Source organism: Nyctereutes procyonoides, unplaced genomic scaffold (assembly GCF_905146905.1).
Source record: "Nyctereutes procyonoides isolate TBG_1078 unplaced genomic scaffold, NYPRO_anot_genome, whole genome shotgun sequence".
NCBI lineage: Eukaryota > Metazoa > Chordata > Mammalia > Carnivora > Canidae > Nyctereutes > Nyctereutes procyonoides.
The window spans coordinates 53,950,713-53,961,942 of record NW_026575146.1 but is presented as its reverse complement, the minus strand read 5'-3'; positions in this window follow the sequence as shown (position 1 = coordinate 53,961,942).

The window sequence follows — 11,230 nt, the reverse complement described above, 5'->3', positions numbered from 1 at the left end:
CGGCTGGTGGAGCTGCTCCAGCTCACTGATTTCAGAATTTCCGTTGGCCTCTAACAGCCACCATCCTTCAAATATGTCCTTAGCTAGTTTAGCACTAGATGGGCAGTTTGCTCTAGAAAATACATCTGAATGCTCTTTCTTTCTTTCAAGAGAAAGTTTTACTAAGGTGCTCTTTTTTTTCCCCCTGCAGAAACATATCCTTCTGGTTTTTGACAGTTGGGAACTTCATGCTTCATCTGCCAATGAGTAATCTATCTGGGAGTAAACAAAGCCCTTTGGAAGGGGGTTAACTCTTTGAGGGTACCACTCTATTACTTAGGCATAATTTGAGCATTCTAAAAATATATTCTTTTCCTTTTAATCCAGAGAGGATCTGAACTTGCTTCAAAAGTGCATGCCATCTAAATTAAATAAATCACAAAGATGTCAGATACAGTTAAAAATTTGAAACATGAGAAAAGAGTAGCACATGGCTCTATATGGTTACTATTGTCGGTCAGTTTGTCTCCCGGCTTCCCAGTAACCAAAGCAAAGAGGGAAACTCTCTCAGTTTTTAGAGATGCACTTTGGTAATATTATACCCATGCTAACATTTTCTCAAGCCAAAAGGGAATTCTCTGTGACCCTTCCCCAAGGAAAGCCATGACAGCTCTCAAAGTGCTAATCTGATGTGAATTGATCGACAACTCAAAACCTTTGGGACAGTTTGTCAGCTGACCTGGGCTGAGAAAAACAATGTGAAAAAAAAAAACAAACCAAAAACAATGTGGCATTTGTCACATACACGTAGACAGAATAAAGCTATAATATTTAATCTCCTATGCCTACACATGAGCAGGACAGCACTAGAGGGGGTAAGGTGAGCATGCCCCAGCTCTTCTGTGTAGCAGAATTATGCTATGTAGTGTCACTGATAACAATACTAAATTACTGGATGTGTGTGATGTTAGAACATTCAACTGAAGGGGAAGTTTCATGTATCTTTCGAGAGCCTGCCAGAGTTCTCGCTATCCTGTGAAGTTCTGGGGCATTTCAGGACTCCCAGCAGAACACACAGCAAATTAGACAGGGCCTTCTATGTGCTTTACATTTGTAGGTCTCAGTCAGAGCGTTGTAGTGAGTTACTCTCATGTCTGCTCCTCAGCTGGACTGTGAGATCCCCAGGGAGGGTGTCACATCCATCCCTGGATACCGGTGCCCAGCACGCCACCTCTATGGCTGATGTTGGCCACGAGGGAAGCAAATGTTGTGTGCCAGCCAGAGTTCTAAGTGGTTTATGTGGCTTTCCTTTAACAGCTCTGAGAGGCAGTTGCCATTATTCTCCCATTTCACAGATGAAGAAATGATGGCCTAAAGAATGACTGGCTGTTTCCTGGAAATAAGCAGTGGAAGAGAGAACTGAAGCCCATGCTCTCAACCAGGACACTAGAATGAAGACCAAGTCTCAGTGTTCCGATGAGGTGAGCCAGCCAGCCAGTCTTGGGCATGGGAGATGCTGAACTTGTTAGTGGATTATGTCACAGGAAAAGAGGGTTTAGTGGGTAGGGGTAGTGTCACAGGAAAAGAGGGTTTAGTCACAGGATAAACAGAAGATGTAGTGTTTATCAGAACCCTCATCTGAATTCCCTCTCATGATCACAGTCCCAGGAAACAGCCTCTGAGCATTACCTCCAGAAGTCCTGGGATATCCCTAGGGGCAAGTACTTTATAAATCCTCATTTCTTAAGTCAAAATTCGGTAATACAGCTAAACAGTTTTGTGGATGGTAACTGTATTAACTAATTGAAAGCTACCGATTAGAAAAGGAGAGACGATAATCTTTGTTTCTCATTTTCCCTGTATTTTATTCTCTCACAACACAAAGCACAATTTACAAGTTTGTGTTATTTCACTCTGAACTCAGCAGATTCTTAAATGACCTGACATCTCTGTGGTTTTCGGTGGGGTGGCGGGGTGGGGGATGAGGTGGGGTGGGGAGTGGTGGTGGAAAATGAAGCAGTTACAGTAATCTAGTGTTGGTACTTACTCCAGTATTTTGATAAATAAAGCCCTGTTCTGAAAGAGAATTATGTCCTTTTGATATGCTTGGTGCATTTCTCTTCCAAGGGCATCCCAAATAGGTTGACTGCAAATATTTTCACTAATGAGATGGCCTTGAAATACCACTGCTGTGATTACAGGCATAAATAGTGGATTTCATTAGGTTGCTTGAGTCCCACTTTTGATAGCGTAGTAAATCTCAAAACAACCGTGGGCAGTAGATAGATGAAGAGCTTTTTTCGGTATAATTAACTTATTTGAATGCACTTACTAGCTACCTTAGCATAGTAATTCTAACTCAGTCTCTGGCTACTTAACTACATCGAACAGTTCAACACTATTACAGGGATGCTTAATGAGCCCAAAGGATTTATAGCTTAGAACAAAACACTTTAACTTAGTAAACTTCTTAATAAGTGATCCTTTTTGATTTTTTATAGTTTCTTTAGACTTCCTTCTTACACTCCACTTTTACGGTCTCCTCTCTTACCTCCTCAGATGATATTTTATTTTATGGATACACAGTATACATGGCAGTTCACTCATGGTGACATGTGCAGTAAGTAACAGAGAATTATGACAAAATAATGTAAGCAAGAAAGAGGACAAACTGGTGTGTTTGAGAAGGTGTAAGCATTGGAGCCAGAAAACTTGCCATTTACTCACCTAGCCTGGGGCTGTTTGGTCAACTTTTAAAAGAACCGGTTTCCTCAGCAGAAAATGAAGATAATACTTAACTTACAAAACAAAACTAGCTTGTTGTGAAGATAAAGAGAGAGAATGCTTTCAACTAACATTTGTGGAGCACCTGTGATGTCCTGGTGCCTTCATATACTTGATGTCATTAGTCCTCAGATGGGTGCACTAACTCTCCAACTTCCTGACTATATTGGTCTGCTGTAATAAATTCCTATAAAAGGATGAGTTAAAACAACAGGAATTTATTCTTGCACTCTTGATGGAGACCAGAAGTCCAAAATCAAGGCTAATAGAGTTGATTCATTCTTGAGGCTCTGAAAGAAAACCCATTCCGTGTTCATGCCTGTCTCCTAGTGCCTGGTGGCCGGTCACATTTCTTGGCACTCCTGGTCTTGTAGACACATCACTCCAATCTCTGCCTCCATCTTCCTACGGGCTTCCCCTCTGGGTGTGTCTGTCTTCTCCTTTTCTTTCATAAGGATACTCATCATTGAATTTAGGGCCTACCATTACCTATACGATGATCTCAATCTCAAGAGCCTTAATTTAATTACATCTGCAAAGACCTTATTTCCAAATAAGCTCACATCCATGAGTACTGAGGCTTAAAAATTAGGCATTTGTTTGGGGGGGGGGCAGCATGCAACCCACCACAGTGACCAAGAAAGGAACCAAATCCATGTACTTTCTGATTCGAGGACTGATGCACTATGGACCCTCCCATGTTCTCTCCCTCTGTGAAACTTCTTAGCCAGGGCTAAGGATCATATCATGGTTTCTTCTCCTTCTTCTTTTGGAATTTTGGGGTTCCCTGTGATTCTAATTTATATAAGAAAGTCACCTGGGCACCTAGAAGAAATCCTTAAATTCTACTAAATTTTTCATTTGCTTATAAATAAGGGCATCCCTCTGCCTAAATAATCTTTAAATAATGAGTTGAGTTACACACTTAATGTTGCTAAACCATCCAAGGTTGTAGCAAAAATCAGAAGATAGTTAAAATTCATTGAATACTTATTATGTGTTAGGACTGCTCTGTATGCTTCAGATGCATCATCTTGTTTCATCCTAGGAGACAGTAACTGTTACTTTCCCTCATTTACAGAAGAAATTGAGGTTCAGAGACATTAAGGAACTTGTCTACAGAGCTGCTGGGTGGCAGAGCTAATATTTGAACCCAGGCCGTCAGACACCGAACCCCATGCTCTTGACACTGTAGTAGAGGAGTTTTACCACTGCAGCTCCTGGAACAGAATTCACACCTCGACCATCAGGCAGGGCCAGAAGCACTTGGGCTTAATGAACAAGGACTTGTTAATCACACAAATTACCCATGCATTTCTAATGGAGTCAGACTGGGCATTCAGATGTCTCTTTGTTTTCCCTCATTTCATTTTTGGAGTGACATTGTTGAAAGGTATTTGGAACTGTTGAATGAAAACTACTTGGAACTTTAGCTGAGTTTTTAGGAAAAAGAGATCAGAGTATTTCCTTTATGTCATTACTGTTCCAAATCCTTTGGTCTGGAGTCTCCTTATGCATTCACTACTCAGAATAGTTGTTTTTAATTTGTCAGCACATTATAATATAATTTTGCTCAAGAAAAATAGCATTCCCTGCCACCCCCCACCACCACAAAGGCTGAGTTTGTTTTGGTTTGTCATCAACATAAACAGGGTAATATAATAAAAAGCCACCTAACTACTAGAGAGAGGGGATGTAGTAAGTTAGATGTAGTCAGCACTATAATTCTTTCTCTCTGACAAATATTTTCAAATTATCTTTAGCTGCCATAGGCAAGATAAATCTGTAATATGACCCCAAAGTCTAAGTGAAAGCTTATTGCTTTAGAGCATAATCATTTATTTTTAATGTTCATGTTTGTTTTTAAAGAATGTCTTTGTAAAAATATTTTAACTACTTAAAACATGAACTACACCGTCTCCCATTCCATGATCTTAAGTGAAATGCTGGCCTTAACTAGAACTGCTCACTGTCTTTTCTTGCCTACAACACAATCATTAATTACACAATCATTAATGATGGTGTATTTTTAGCTTACATGGAAAAGGTCATCTTCTTTTGTATATTGTCCTCTTAATTAGCTTTGGATCCTTGAAAAAGTATTTAAACCTAAAAGTCCTTCTGATAAATTTATTATTTTCCTTTTATTGTAAGGTATCTAAAGAGTCAAGATAGCTTGCTTCAACTCCAGAGCAGTCTTTATAAATCATGCACATGAGAGGTTCTCAGGAGGTTCTCAAGGAGCATATATTTGGATTCAGCATTGCAACTTAATTGCACAAGGATGAGCAAGATCAGGAAACAAAACAAGAGCTCTAGCAAGACAGGAAAAGACTGGCCTTCTTGCCCCTTTGCTCAACTACTTCCTCTCCTCAGCATTTGATACAGCAAGTCACCAGGACAACAAGAGGCAAGGGACAATGTGAAATTGGATTGCAACTGGCAACCAATGTTTTGACTTCTTAAAGCCATAACAAAGAAAACTCCAGTTATATATAAAGTTTCTATTTTATTTGGAGCACTTTATGTTTCCCAAACGAACACTTTATGATTCTTGCTCAATATACTGTTTTATAGAATTTCTATAAATTTGAAAGGAACAAAATGGCTTCCCTGGGTATCTGCATGCCATGGATTTACTTGACAACAGTGAATTCAGAGAATTTCCCAACCCCTCTGTGGAGAAGCTCTGATTATCCTCCCAGAGTCAGGGAAGCTGAAGAGTAGAGAGCTTAAGTGATTTGCTCAAGGCCAATCGGAGATCAGGGAATATTTGGCTCCAGCTTCCTGGGCTAATTATTATTTGGTTGCTCTCTCCTTGATTTATGCAGTTGTTTTTTTTAAATATTTTTATTTATTCATTCATTCAAAGAGAGAGAGAGAGGCAGAGACACAGGGAGAGGGAGAAGCAGGTTCCATGCAGGGAGCCCGACGTGGGACTCGATCCTGAGTCTTCAGGATCATAACCCCAGGCTGCAGGCAGCACCAAACCGCTGCGCCACCTGGGCTGCCCTATGCATTTGTTAATAATTGGTTTTTCTTTAAAGCTTGAGAAAATAAGTCGGCAAACCATTTGCAAAAGAAAACTAGCTTTTGTTATTTTTGCAGTTAATACATGCACATTCTGCTATTCTTGATTTTAAATCTTTTTTCTCATTGCTCAAGGACTTTTAGAGTTGCAGACTTCCATCCAAACAGGGACACTTTAATAGAGATGAGGGTTAAGTGGACCAGTTTTTCAATATATATGCTGCATTGACCACTGACTGCAAGAGTATCATTGTATTACCTTGCTTCTTAGGCAATGAAGTCTGAACACTCAGTTCTCACACATAATATTGGTACAGCCTACCTGTTGCTTTGGTCTCACACCAAAGACACAAGAGAAGTCATTCTTTATTTCCATGGTACCATGTACCAGAATTTCATTTCTTTTTGAAGCTAGTTTATTCTATAGAATATTCTATTTTGTATAGAATAAAATAAATATTCTATAAAATATTCCATTTTGTGTACATAACACATTTTATTTCTTCATTTATCTATTGGTGGACATTTGGGCTGTTTCTACTTTTTGGCTTTGGTGAATAATGTTTCTGGGAACACTGATGTGCAAGTATCTCCTTGAGTCCCTCCTTTCAACTCTTCTGCATGTATAGTTTGAAGTAGAGTTGCTGAAACATATGGTAATTCTGTTTCCATTTAGAAGAACTGCCATACTGTTTCTCATAGTGGCTATACTTTTTTTTATTCCCACCAACAATGCACAAGTGTTACCGTTTTTCCACATCTTTGCCAACACTTTAAAAAAAATTTTTTTAAGATTTTTTATTTATTTATTCATGAGAGACACACACAGAGAGAGAGAGAGAGGCAGAGACAAAGGCAGAGGGAGAAGCAGGCTCCATGCACCGGGAGCCCAACATGGGACTCGATCCCGGGTCTCCAGGATGGTGCCCTGGGCCAAAGGCAAGCGCTAAACCGCTGCGCCACCCAGGGATCCCTTTGCCAACACTTTAAAAAAAAATTTTTATAATAGCCATTCTAATAGGTGTGAGTGGTTAATCAATTATATTTTAAACAGTATTAGCTATGGTGGACATGTGTTACATTTGCAGTGACTTCTATTCTGAAAAGCTTTTCTGAATATAGAGAATTTCCATGTTATATGTTCTTCCTCTCCATTACAGAACTCAGAACTCAAATCCCCACCTTCTTTTCACCAAGAATAAAATCATGTGACCCAGACTCAACTAATCAGATGCATCTATGCAAGATTTAAATTCCTGCAAGACCAACAACAGTGATAAGCTCTCTTCAGTGCTTTGGTTCTATTGGCTTGGGTGTTGGCAGTGGAATCTGGCTTTGGGGAGGCATTAACAATTGCAATAGGTCTAATGCAGTCAAGTTCCCAATGTGTAGGCCGATGGTGGCATTTCCTCAGCAAGTCGTTTCTGTGGTATGATTGTGGGTGTTGTTCCTGGAAGCCCATCCCCAAGCCTATTTCTACAACCAAAAAGTCCCATCCAATTCAATTGCATATCCAGTTGAATTCTTGTGTTCATGCCCCATGCCACCAGTGAAGCTTCTGCCTGGGGGTTTTGGAGTGGGGAAAGGGCATAGTCTACACATTCACTCTTTCTTCTCTCTTTTTCCTCTAGTTTTAGTTCTTACAGAGCAGGGGCAGGGAAGATGGATGAAGAAAAGAAAGAATATTCACCTAACTGGTACCACTGCAGTCTCCTCTCAGATAGCATTCCCCTTTCTGTGGCACATGTCTAAATACTAGCTGTCTGGTGGTGTACTTTTCTACATGTGCAAGTGGCCAGAATAGAATCTACACAAGATGTCACTAAAGAACAGCCAAGGGAGGTTCATAAAAGAATGGTTGAAGGCAGCAAGTGGACAAACATTGAACACATTCACATTCATATCTCTCTGAACTGAGGTTGTCTACCATGCTGGTTACTAAAGGTATAGCTGTTCAAGGGCCCTGTTTTTATATGGGAGTCTAGACCCATCTCCTGACCTGGGATATCCATTAAGACTTGGCCTTTACATCTGCCCCCTGCTTTGGTCCACAGTGAAACACCCCAAAGCCTCCTGTTGCTACAGTCCTTGCTTGATTGGTTACCCTCTTGGGTGGGGTATTAGCAAGTCAGCTCAAGCCTGGCTACATGTGGACTCATAGGCAACTTACACAGCTTTGCCCCACCAAGTAGCGAGAGTACAGATCTGCATTCTCTCTGCCCTGTCATCTCTTTCCATTTATTTTTCCCCTGCACATATAGGAACAGGGCACAGATCAGCAAGCCCACTGTATAAACAAAAGCAAACTAAGGAATAAACTGTTGATAAGATGCTCTGAATCTTTGAGAATAATGTTTGGGTCCCATTTCACATTAGTGAGATTTGGAAAAACAGCCACATCCCTTTTCTCTCCCAAGGAAAGAAGAGGGAAAAGTCACAATACTCATCCTTCCCCAGCAACACCCAAATTATAGGATTGTTCTTTCTCTCCCTAACCTGGAGACTGGACATGGAAGGGAGTATGGGGCAGAGGTTGAAGTGATAATAGGGGTTACAGAGTTCATTCAGCTGCTTCTTAATAATTCCTGGAAGAATTCCCTGGGCCCAACTGGTTTTATTTTTCTGTAAAATCTAGGGCATATTTATTTCATCTTTTATCTCCGGGCAATAGCTCATGTTCTACTCAGCAATCATTCTCTAGATATTTTTCCTGGGCAAAACCCATAGTCTCCTTTCAGAAAGTTACATATTTGCATTTCAGCCAAAGACTCTTCTATGTCTCCAGCGGTTTATCTTTATGGATATAATTTTTGTGTTCAGGGATATTAACTAGCCCCACAGACAATCATAGCACTGTACATTGATTCCTAAAGGATCCCAGAAGAACCCATCAAATCTTCACTGGGATTGTTAGAAATCCCAGAGACACTACAGGACACCAAAGACAAGGAGTAAAACCTAAAAGTAGCCAGAGAATAGAGATGACCTATGAAGGAGCAACTATAGTGTCAGTAAAATTCCCAACATCAATAGAGGCCAGAGGATAATGAAATAATTCCTTCCACACTGGAAGATAGGAATTGTTTTTCTTTTCCACCATATACTTGTTTATTTCCCAGATACTCATCCCTTTGATACAGTAATAGTATATTTTTGTTTAGATCAATCATCAGTGTTTGCATTATTATGGGTTTTGAATGTATGTGACTTGAAACACTCTGAAAGTGTTTAATGAGTTTCTGTTCTCTCCATAGTTTTGATAGTTCAGTGATACACCTTGGTGTGCATCCATTTTTATGTGCATTTAATGAGCCTTTCAAGCTAGAAACTCATGTATTTGAGTCTAGGAAATTTCCATTAATTATTTCTTTGATTTTTTTTCTCATTCATTTTCTCTATTCTTTTAAAACTCCCATTATTCATGTTTTCGTATTTTCCTCTTCTTTTCTTTTAAGTAATCTCTATGCCCAATGTGGGGCTCAAACTCACAATGCCAAGATCAAGAGACACATGTTCTACCAACCGAGCCAGCCAGGTCCCCTGAAACTCCCATTATTCAGATGTTGGCCTTCCTAGACTATTTGGTACGATGTTTTATGATAAAATTTAAGCTTTTATGTTTTCCATTCAAAATATTTATATATAAATATAAATTTAGGGCACTCCTGGGTGGCTCAGTTGGTTATGTGTCGAACTCTTGATTTCAGCTCAGGTCATGATCTTAGGATTGTGAGATCAAGTCCCCCATCAGGCTCCATGCTGAGCATAAAGCCTGCTTAAAAATTTCTCTCTCTCCTCTCTCTGCCTCTCACTTCTTGCAATCTCTCTCTCTCTCTCTTAAAAAAAAAGTAGTATAAATTTATATGATATTTTGTGATATTTTATATGTTTTACTCCTATTTTCTTTGCTTTATGCTCTACTTTTTGGGAGATCGCTTCACTTGAACCTGCAACATTTCCTATTGAGTGTTTCAGTTTTGCTCTCATGTTTTTAATTTGTAAGGGATCTTTTATGTTGTCTGAATGTATTCTTAACTTGTTTCTGGGATTCAGAACCATGGCTTATCTCCTTGAGGATTTTAAAAATTGTTTTATTTTGAAGCTTTCTTTTCTTTTTTGTAGTTTATTTTTCCTCCAAGTTGTTTTCTTTGTTAGTGCCTTATTTGTTTGATCTTTATCTTGTATATTAAAGACATTCTTCAGTCCTCTGCTGATTTTTAGGTGTCTGCTCATGTTTAACTGAGCAGACACATCAGTAAGAGGCCAATTGGAAGACCTGAATGAGTTTCATTGGAGGGTGATGTGGCTGGCCTGTCACTTGGGGGAAACCTTAATATCACTATGTTTACATTTTTCCTCTATATCTGGTCAGATTCCTTGGAGATGACCCTTCCATTATCATTCTACCTAGAGAGAAAAAGTTTGGTCACAACCATTCTGCAAGCCAAGTTGGTAAACAGAGCTTAAAAGTAGGGTCTCCGTGTTCAGTATTTACACATTCATTTATTTACTCTGGTTTCAGTGTGGTACATTCACTCTTAACCCAGTCTATGCTCTTTGAGTCCAGCCTACCTCCTTTCTGTCCTTTCTAGAGAATAAACATCCATCTTTTGCTAGGGTGGTATGATGGTTGGTTTAATGTGTCAATTTGATTGTGCTAAGAGATGCTCACATAGCATGTTCAACTTACTCAGAACTGTAATCCAGAAGCCTACATCCAACTTAACTAATTTTTTGATCGATGCTTTCAAAAACTGGGAGAATTGACCTCTTCTAGATCTTGGCTGACAAAAAGATATATTTCAAAAGGAAGGAAATTGAACGTTGAAGGACAAAAGTGGAATGCAAGAATTAATAGGACACAGGAACCTGCTGGGTACCCAGTCAGATGCCACCAGCAGGGATGCTATTCTCTTCTGGAGGGATGTGGCGATGTCTTTGACCCAGTATAGAAACCTAGCAGAGACACAGAAGGCAGCCCCCACCGTAAGACATTTCCACACCTAGAGTGGAAGAAGTCATTTCATTCCTATTGCCTGATTTTGGAAAGAAGCCTAGAAGTAAGAGATCCAGTTTCTCATGGAACATCCCCATCCCACCAAATAAGAGAAAATTTCTAAGTCCAATGAGTTGAATATTCAGAAGTCTAATTTGAGCCTGCTTCCCCATATGAGTGAATAAACAAAGCTTCCCTATAACAAAATAAATATAGAATAAATGTGTATATGAAATTGTAAAATGTGTAATGAGAAAAGCAACCTTTTCAGTTTGGGAGGGGTTTTGGGGCTTCCAGCAGTTTGGAAACAAGATGTCTCATTTAAAAGTTTCTCTCTGGGTTTTGGTGGTGTTTTTTTTCCAGAAGACATTTTTATTGGACACAGACAAATCTGCCCTTCCGGCTATAACCAGGGACCAAGATAATTTCCTTTAGCCTTTA